The following is an 11415-nucleotide window of genomic DNA, read 5'->3' on the forward strand; positions in this document are numbered from 1 at the left end:
CCCAACACTCAAGCCCAATTAAGTGATTGGGTGTTCTCAGCCCAAGTGTAACTCACGGCCCAACAGCAAATTAAAAGGCTCCGGCCTGTTTAACGATTTGATCTCAGCCCAACAATGATTAATCACAACCCATATCAGTTTTCTCTTATGATTAGTAAGAAAAAAAATGGTAGGGGCCTGGGTTCGAACCCAGGACCATTCGTTTAGCATCCACACGTCCCAGCCATTCATCTGCTGCCTCTTTTCTATTTTAATGAACACCCCAAATCAATATATCCTAAATATTCCAGCTGTCACTTCTTCTTCATTAAACTTTTTCATGATCATCATCTAAATCATCATCCAGAATCATCGCCTATTATTATCATTCGATTATTATTATTTCCTAAACATCCTTCCATCATCTATTGTTTAATCGTTATCACTAAACCGTATTATATTATCATCATCGATAAATATCATCATCTTCATTACTCGATTATCATCACATACCATCGATCACTATGCAACTTCATCTCGTCATTTCAACATAATTCTCGCTATCTTCCTGGTTCATCACCATTATCATTGTTGTAGTGAAAAAAAAAATAGAAAAGAAACATAGTAGCAGCAATATTTGACGGTTGATAATGGTTTCATCAAATAAAATAGAAACAACAGGAATTGCAGTAGCAAAGCTACTTCTGATCGAGATAGGAGTCAGGAAAATAGCAGCAATAATTAGCAGCAGTTGCAGTTAATGATTGGCGGCTGTGGCGATTGGTTTCCTTGTACGCGTTTAAGAGAGAGAAGATGATATAGAGGAGAGAGCAGTGTGATTGTGGTTCAATGGTGGTGTTGATTATGGTGGTTGATCGAAACAGATGCAGGAGACAGATAGGTTACAGCTATGCTATGGTAGTTGTAATGATTTAAAACGGAAAGAAAATATCGCGGCTGTAAGAGAGAAAAAAAATATAAAGTGCAGCAGGGATGTTTCCGTAATAGTGAGGTGGTGGTGATCAATATACAGTAACTGTAGCGAGGAAAAATAGCAGCTGTAGGATATTGCTTATGGTGTTTGATGGTGATAATCGTTTGTTGCAGGTTCTTCACATTTCAAAACAGGAAAAGAAAAAAAAATATATATAATTAAAGGAGAGAGTGGCAGTTTATGGTTAAGGTGATTCAAAGTGGTGACCTCGTGGTGTTTGAAATGGTGGTGGTTTTATGGTAGCCGGATGGTGGTTCAATTGATGTTGGATGAAGAAGTCGATATCTACCTATCTCTGTTATGTATATGTGGATCATATATATATTTATAATAGATATAGTTATAAGTAAAAGAAGGATTAGAAAAGATACTACCACTTAACTTTAATAATAATGTGTCATCTATTTGTGTGTTGTAGTCAAGTGAAAAGAGAATCCAAGACAAGAAACAGTAATTTTGATAATTGATTCAAGATATTACGGATATATCACTATTAGTTTGCCGACAGATTTACCTGGATGGATATATCGTGTTTATTGCTAAACAGTTAACGTTTAAAAGTGATCCTAAAAATCTCAAATTTTTATATTAAATATATTTAATTATTTCACTCATTATCGTATAGAATTTGGTCATAAATTATTAAATAAAAATTACATCAACTGTCCCTCTCATTTATGAGTAAAATATAAAAAGTGTTAAAATTAAATACTTATATCCTAAATATACTTTTAATAAGCCTATAACTTATATAACTCATTTTCGTATCACCGTTTATTTTAAAATTGCATATGTTGAATTTTAACTTGCTTAATATCAATCGGATCAGCAGACGAGTATTACAATGATTTAATATTTATTTTTAATATACTTTATATACATATATATAGATTCAGATTTTATTATATAATTAAACACATTAAATATATGTTTTCAAATAAATAAATTTAATATTTAATCTTATATATTTACAATTAATATTCATGTACATATATATATACATACTTAAATATATATGAATTTATTTACAAACAGTTGTTCGTGAATTGTCGGGCATAGGTAAAGGTCAAATGATTACATGAACACAGTTTAAAATTCTTGAGATTTAACTTGACAAACTTTGCTTATCATGTCGGGATCATATAAAGATTAAAGTTTAAATTTGGTCGGAAATTCCCGGGTCATCACAGCTTCAAAGGATCTTGGATGGCTTGAAAGTTCTTGAAGTAGGAATATGACACAAAAACAAGTTCAAGTAAGATTTTTACTCGAATTAAGATAGTTTATAGTTATAGAAATCGAATCAAAGTTTGAATATGAATGTTACCTTGAATTAGAATTATAACCTACTGTAAATAACAAAGGTTTCTTGATCTTAGATGATTACTTGGAATGGATTAGAAAGCTTGGAAGTAGACTTGTAAACTTGAAAGTATTCTTGATTTTATGAAACTAGAACTTATAGAATTTATGAAGAACACTTAGAACTTGAAGATAGAACTTGAGAGCGAGATCAATTAGATGAAGAAAATTAAAGAATGAAAGTATTTATAGGTGTTTTTGGTCGTTGGTATATGGATTAGATATAAAGGATGTGTAAGTTTATTTTCTTGTAAATAATTCATGAATGATTTATAATATATTTGGTAATTTTGTGAGATATATCATGCTAGTTGCCAAATGATGGTTCTCACATGTTTAGGTGACTCACAAGTGCTGCTAAGAGCTGATCATTGAAGTGTATATACCAATAGTAAATACATCTAGAAGCTGTGTATTGTACGAGTACGAATACGGGTGCATACGAGTAGAATTATTGGTGAAAATGAATGAGGATGTAATTGTAAGCATTTTTTTTTAAGGAGAAGTAATTTGATATGTGTCTTAAAGTCTTTCATAAGTGTACTAATACATCTAAATACACTACATGTATATAAATTTTAACTGAGTCGTTAAGTCATCGTTAGTCGTTACATGTAAGTGTTGTTTTGAAACCTTTAAGTTAACGATCTTGTTAAATGTAATTAATTCATTGTTATTATACTTAAATGAGATGTTAAATTGTTATGTTAACATGATAACATGGTGTATGAATATATCTTAACATCATATATATATATATATATATATATATATATATATATATATATATATATATATATATATATATATATATATATATATATGTTAAAATACTATTACAACGATAATTGTTACATATATATATTGTTTCGAAATCCTTAAGTTAGTAGTCTCATCTTACTTGTATAGTTCATTGTTAATACACTCAATGATATACTTAATTATCATTTTATCATGTTAAATATAGTATATCAATATCTTAATACAATACATATGTATTTAGTAAGACGTTGTTATAACGATAATCGTTATGTATATTGTTTCGAGCTTCATAATTCAATATTCTCATTTTTTATGTATATCACACATTGTTAATATACTTAGTGAGATACTTACTTATCATAATCTCATGTTAACCATATATGTGTCCATATATATATATCATCATGTCGTTTTTACAAGTTTTAACGTTTGTGAATCGCCGGTCAACTTGGGTGGTCAATTGTCTACATGAAACTCATTTCAAATAATCAAGTCTTAAAAAGTTTGATTGCTTAACATGTTGGAAACATTTAATCATGCAAATATAGTTTTCATTTAATATATAATCATGGAATAATCATGGAAAAGTTCGGATCACTACATACTCGAACAATAAAACCAATACGTTATAAAAGCAGCAACGTGTTGTAGCTAGTGGTGAAATAGTTGTCCCAACATAATTCTCGAATTACCTTAATACAATATTAAATAAAAACAAGTATCATAGCTGTATTTAAACAGGCACCAACAATTCACATGTGAAGTATTACTTATCGTAAGATCTAAAAGTGAAAAATTCACCTTTAAAAATAGTAAAATGTCATTTTCGGCATCTAAACTGCTTCAAATGGGGGAAAGCCTTAGGAAGGTCTTGCTCGTAGTGCCGTTTTCTAGTTATATTGCGAAAATGGGCCTAATATGCATTTGAAATTTTTTCAGAAAATTCCCCACAAAATTTTGTGCGATTTTGTGGGGAATGTAGTGACTACAAATATGTGTTTTATGGCCATTAATTATCATCATAACGAAACTACATTATCATATATTCGCATTCAATATGAAATTTAGAAAAAAAAACAAAAATATGGTTATGAATATAGGGAAATAAAAAAGCGGCTAAAAATACTCGAACAAAAAAATCAAGATGTTATAAAAGCTGCAACGTTTTGTAGCTAGTGGTGAGATAGTAGCCCCAACATAATTCTTGATGTACCTAATGTGACGACCCAGAAATTTCCGACCAAATTTAAACTTAATCTTTATATGTTTCCGACACGATAAGCAAAGTGTGTAACGTGAAGTCTCAAAAACTTTGAACTGTGTTCATATATTCATTTAACCTTTGACTATTCCCGACGATTCACGAACAATTGTTGTAAATAAGTATGTATATATATATATATATATATATATATATATATATATATATATATATATATATATATATATATATATATATAAATATAAGTTTATATTATAAATTAAAGTAATAAAATACAATTTAATCATCGGAGTTAAATATATAAAAATATTTATACAAGATAAAAAGTTGTTGTGAATAAATATAAATGATTTCTTATCATTATAATATATGTATATTGTATTATATATATTGAAATGTGTTATATTAAATATTCAATATATGTTATTATATATATATACATTACATAATTATTACATATTACATAATTAAAAATATGTGGTATATATATATATATTAAATAAAATTACAAGTTAAGACTTAGTTGTTGTAATAATTTTATTATTACTTTCAGTATTACTATTACTATTAATATTAGTATTATTAATATCATTATTATTGTTAATTATTATTATTATTATTATTAATATTGTTAATATAATCAATATTACTAAAATCATTAAACTATTATAATTATTGAAGTATAACTTATTAGTATTATCATTAATGTTATTAATATGATTATTAATAGATATTATTATTCTTGTTATAATTCTTATTATTAGTTATTATTATTACAAATTTTCATTTATAACATGAATATTAAAAATTAACATTTTTATTTAAAATTACCATTTTCATTATTACTTTTATCATTTTATTATTAATACTAGTATTATTTCGGATTTATTATTATTAATATTATTAGTATAGTATATTAACAATACCATTATTTTTATATTAAAAAAATGTATATAATCTGATTAATCCAATCTGTTACGTATCATTATCAAAAACTATGCTTAATCTTGTCTCCTATCTAATTTGATATATATCAAGATCGAATATAGTACGAATTTGTTAAACCTCACTATCTTCTTTTTATTTTTTTTGTTTTTCTCCTTGTCTGCTGAAATCCTTGTCAATTCCTTCCATTTTATATAATAAACGATCAGTCTACCTTATTTAGAAAATTCATTCGATTTTTCCACCAACACCATCAATTATAACTACTACTGCTTTTATCATATGGATTTAAACATAATTTTTTTTTAAAAAGAAACTCGATATCTCTGTTTCAACCCGTTTATACCAAAAGATCAAATTCAAACAAATTTCAAAATCTAAAATTGCAGATATGTTAGGAATTCTCTAACCAAACTATCTGCAAAATTTCACGCTCCAATTCCTTAAATTGAATATGAATTTCGAGGTCAAAGTTTTCGAGTAAAAAGTCAAACGGATATTCAATGATCGAATTGAAGTTTTATAGGTTGTTTCAGTTGAAATTAGTGAATCAAAAAGTTTGTATGTATGATTTAAACCACATTTCATTTTATCATCATCATCTAAAATGATCCTAAATTCAAAATCATGTTTGAGTTCCTTGTTGACTTTCATTTTTGCTGCTGCTGTGTTATTTTTATATTTTTTTGTTACGACAATTCAAATATTTCACAGCCTATTTTCTGTTTCGTTTAAAATTTCTAAAAACCCATTCAAATTTTTGTATTACTGGTATGAATATTATTCTGGCCGGTTTAATCTGTGATAAAAAAGAGAAGAAATTGAAAACTGTGTAATACAGGTTAAATATAAATGGACTGTGGTTTTAATCAGAAAAATAATATCAGATGAGTGGTTGAAGGGTGATGTCGGGGAACGAGAGGTCACGGGTTCGAGCCTGGTCTGGGGTAATTTTTTTTAGAAAAGCTTTATGAGGTAGTTTTCCTTATCAAAATAATGATTATTATTGTTATTATTATTATTATTATGATTATGATTATGATTATGATTATGATTATGATTATTATTATTATTATTATTATTATTATTATTATTATTATTATTACTATTACTATTACTATTACTATTATTATTATTATTATTATTATTATTATTATTATTATTATTATTATTATTATTATTATTATTATTATTATTATTATTATTATTATTATTATTATTATTATTGTCATTGTTATTGTTATTATTGTTAATATTAATGTTATTATTATTATTATTAGTATTATAGTTATAAGTTTTATAAATATTATTATTATTATTAATATTAGTATAATAATTCGTAGTAATGTGATTAATAAGATTATTATCATTATTAATAGTATTATCATTTAAAAACTATTAGTATTATCATTACTAACATTATCATTATTAGCATTATTATTGTTATTATTATTAATAGGATTATGAACATATTAATAACATTTATATTAGAAAAATTTATAATAAAAGTTGATATGGAAAGAATTATGAATATGATTATAAGTTTTAAGTTATAGGAACTATAGATACAGGCTTAGAAACTAAACATGAAGTTTATGATAAATCTGATTATTATTATTAACAATGCTATTACTATTATTATTATTATTATTATTATTATTATTATTATTATTATTATTATTATTATTATTATTATTATTATTATTATTATTATCATTATATTATTATTGGAATATATCACTTTTATTAAAAATATTATTCTTACGAAAATTAACATTATTATTAAAGTTAATATCTTTGTTAAGGTTATCATTATTAAAAAATAATATTATTATTAATAATATTACTACCAATATTATGACTATCACTCTTATTATTTTTAGTGTTATTACAAGTAAATATTTTTATATAAAGATACACTGCAATAATATTAATATTACATATCCCTATATTTATATAATATTAACTAAACTATATATATATATATAATGTACCAATTAATACATAAATATATACTGATATCTTATATAAACCCTAATATAGATTTTTATTATTAACATATTAAAGAATGATAAATAATAATTATATAAGATATATAAATTAAATATATTAAACTATCTATATCTACATAACATATAATATAACAAGTATATTATTAATACTAATATATATAAACTTGCTCGATTACGATTACATGTATTAATAAATATACAATTAATAAATATACAATTGATATAAATATACAATTGTTCAATATCGTCATATGTATTTTTACTACAAAATACAGTATTGTGAGTTTCATTACTCCCTTTTTATATATATTTTTGGGACTGAGAATACATGCACTGATTTTATTAATGTTTTACGAAATAGACACAAGTGATCAAAAACTACATTCAATGGCTAGATTATGAATATTGAATATCACCCCTTTTTAGCTTGGTAACCTAATAATTAGGAAACGGGTATGGCCCCTAATTGACGCGAATCCTAAAGATAGATCTATGGACCTCGACAAGTCCCATTTGGGGTACGGATGCTTTAGTACTTCGAGATTATTATTATTATACAGACGAGAGGTTCTGTTTGGGGATATTCTATGCATTAAAGTTAAGTCGGTTATCAAGCGTTCACCATATGAACGATTTTTAATTCGCGGGTTACGCATGTTATTTTGTACTCGGGTTACGTGTACAATTAAATATATGAAATCTTGTGGTCTATTAAAATGATGGAAATGATCGATTATGATAAACTAATGAACTCACCAACCTTTTGGTTGACACTTTAAATCATGTTTATTCTCAGGTATGAAAGAAATCTTTCGCTGTTCATTTGCTCATTCTAGAGATATTACTTGGAGTCGTTCATGACATATTTCAAAAGACGTTGCATTCGAGTCGTTGAGTTCATCAAGATTATTATTAAGTCAATTATAGTTGGATATATTATGAAATGGTATGCATGCCGTCAACTTTCGATGTAATGAAGGTTTGTCTTTTAAAAACGAATGCAATATTTGTAAAATGTATCATATAGAGGTCAAGTACCTTGCAATGTAACTAAATGTAATGTATTCGTCCAGATGGATTAGGACGGGTTGTTATACCTAAATACAATATTAAATAAAAACAAGTATCATAGTGGTATTTATACAGGCACAACAATTCACATGTGAAGGTATTACTTATCGTAAAATCTAAAAGTGCAAAATTCACCTTTAAAAATATTAAAATGTCATTTTCGAAATATAAACTGCTTCGAACGGGAGAAATCCTTAAGGAGGTCATGCTCGTAGCACCGTTTCCTAATTATCTTGCGAAAATGGGCATAATCTGCAATTGAAATTTTTTTGAAAAATTCCCAACAAAATTTTTCCTAATTTTTTGGAAATGTAGTGACTTCAAATATGTGTTATGTGGCCATTAATTATTATCAAAACGAATCTACACTCTCATATATTCTCATTCTATATGAAATTTAAAAATAAAAACAAAAATAAGGTTATGAATCTAGAGAAATATTAAAAAGCGGCTAAAAATACTCGAACAATAAAACCAAGATGTTATAAAAGCAGCAACGTTTTGTAGCTAGTAGTGAGATAGTTGCCCCAACATGATTCTCGATGTACATAAATACAATATTAAATAAAAACAAGTATCATAGTGGTATTTAAACAGGGACAACAATTCACATGTGAAGGTATTACTTATCGCAAGATCTAAAAAAAATTCACCTTTAAAAATACTAAACTGTCATTTTTGGCATCTAAACTGCTTCGAACGGGGGAAACACTTAAGGAAGTCTTGCTCGTAGCTCTGTTTTCTAGTTATCTTGCGAAAATGGGCCTACTCTACAATTGAAAATTTTTCGGAAAATTCCCCACAAAATTTTGCTCGATTTTGTGGGGAATATAATGACTTCATATTTGTGTTTTGCAGCCGTTAATTATCATCAAAATGAAACTACACTCTCATATATTTGCATTCAATATGAAATTTAGAAACAAAAAAAAATATGAAAGGACCCGTTCATATACATTATAAACGATTCACAATAGTTGATTACATCGCGAAGTATTTGACCTCTATATGATATATTTTACAAACATTGCATTCGTTTTTAAAAGACAAACTTTCTTTACAACGAAATTTGAAGGCATGCACACCATTTCATAATACATCCAACTATAATTGGCTTAATAATAATCTTGATGAACTCAATGACTCGAATGCAACGTCTTTCAAAATATGCCATGAATGACTCCAAGTAATATCCTTAAAATGAGCTAATGCACATCGGAAGATTTCTTTAATACCTGAGAATAAACATGCTTTAAAGTGTCAACCAAAAGGTTGGTGAGTTCATAGGTTTATCATAACAATCATTTCAATATATTAATAGACCACAAGATTTCCGTTTATAAATATATGTACACTCGCAAGTGTATAAAAGTATTCTATAAGTTGTAGGCACCCGGTAACAAGCCTTAACGTTCATGTTTTACCCTCTGAAGTACACCAGATCAGGTGTGTTTAAAATAACCTCGAAGTACTAAAGCATTCCATAGTCAGGATGGGGTTTGTCAGGCCCAATAGATCTATCTTTAGGATTCGCGCCTACCGTACATAGACAAGTAGTTTAATGTTACCAAGCTAAGGGTATATTTCTGGTTTAAACCCACATAGAATTAGTTTTAGTACTTGTGCCTATTTCGTAAAACATTTATAAAACAGTGCATGTATTCTCAGCCCAAAAATATATATAAAACGGGAGTAATGAAACTCACAATACTGTATTTCATAGTAAAAATACATATAACGTCATTTAATAAGTGCAAGGTTGACCTCGGATTCACGAACGTATCAATATAGAGATTCAATATTGCAGGAAAGTACGTAGATGCAACAGAGATGATAAACACTAGATTGACCTCACGAGCATACCCATGAACCATACCCATCACCTCCATAGCTATAACCAATAATTTCCTTAGCTTCGACTCATTCAAAAAAACTATTTTGAAATCACTCTGACAGCACTCCGTCGTAATATTTTATGTATACTAATAATATCTTGAAATAAAAAAAAAAAATATATATATATATATATATATATATATATATATATATATATATATATATATATATATATATATATATATATATATATATATATATATATATATATATATATATATATCAATTGAGAGAGTTTAGAGAAATATATTTTCAAGTTTCTATGAAATAATGAAACCTATTGAATTCTATTTATAATAGATTTTTGAATTATAAAAGTGAATTATTAAAGTTAAAGTAAAGTAAAAGTAAAGTAAAGGTAAAGTTAAAGTATAGTAAAAGTAAAGTAAAAGTAAAGTAAAGGTAAAGTTAAAGTATAGTAAAAGTAAAGTAAAGGTAAAGTTAAAGTATAGTAAAAGTAAAAAAAAAACTATGTATGTATAATACGCGTATAAATATATATAATATTAATTTAAATCGTTATATATATTTAATGAAATAAAATATAAATATCGTTATATTTATTATACTGGTTAAGTGATGAGTTGTCAAAAGTGATTCTAGATATTTATAAAAGTTATATACGTTTTAATAATAAAGTTCTTTTTAAACTGAAAACGTCTTTGTACGTTTGAAAATAGATTAATAGAATATTATGGAAACCAATTCTCCACTAACTTTTGTCTAACTTTCGTAAATGACACTTTTTGTTTTTATTTATAAATAGCTTTACAAATTATTCTGAATATCGTTAAGAGGAATAGATTTTCTCAAATCATAGTGGACCTCTCAACATAGACTTGTAATCATAATTCAATGTTTCTGATAATTCAATCATTTAATATATATTTTTTTCATCGAAAATCATATTGAAACAAATACGTTCGTGTAAAGTATTATACGTTTAATACTTTATTAATATTCTCAAGTTATAATATATATATACATATACATATCTATTTATATATAACGGTTCGTGAATCGTCGGAATTTGGTCGAGGTTATAATGAATGTATGAACACAGTTTAAAATTCTTGAGATTTAACTTAACAAACTTTGCTTATCGTGTCTGAATAATATAAAGATTAAAGTTTAAATTTGGTCGGAAATTTCCGGGTCGTCACAGTACCTAC

The sequence above is a fragment of the Rutidosis leptorrhynchoides genome, chromosome 2, assembly GCF_046630445.1.
Source record: "Rutidosis leptorrhynchoides isolate AG116_Rl617_1_P2 chromosome 2, CSIRO_AGI_Rlap_v1, whole genome shotgun sequence".
Taxonomy (NCBI): domain Eukaryota; kingdom Viridiplantae; phylum Streptophyta; class Magnoliopsida; order Asterales; family Asteraceae; genus Rutidosis; species Rutidosis leptorrhynchoides.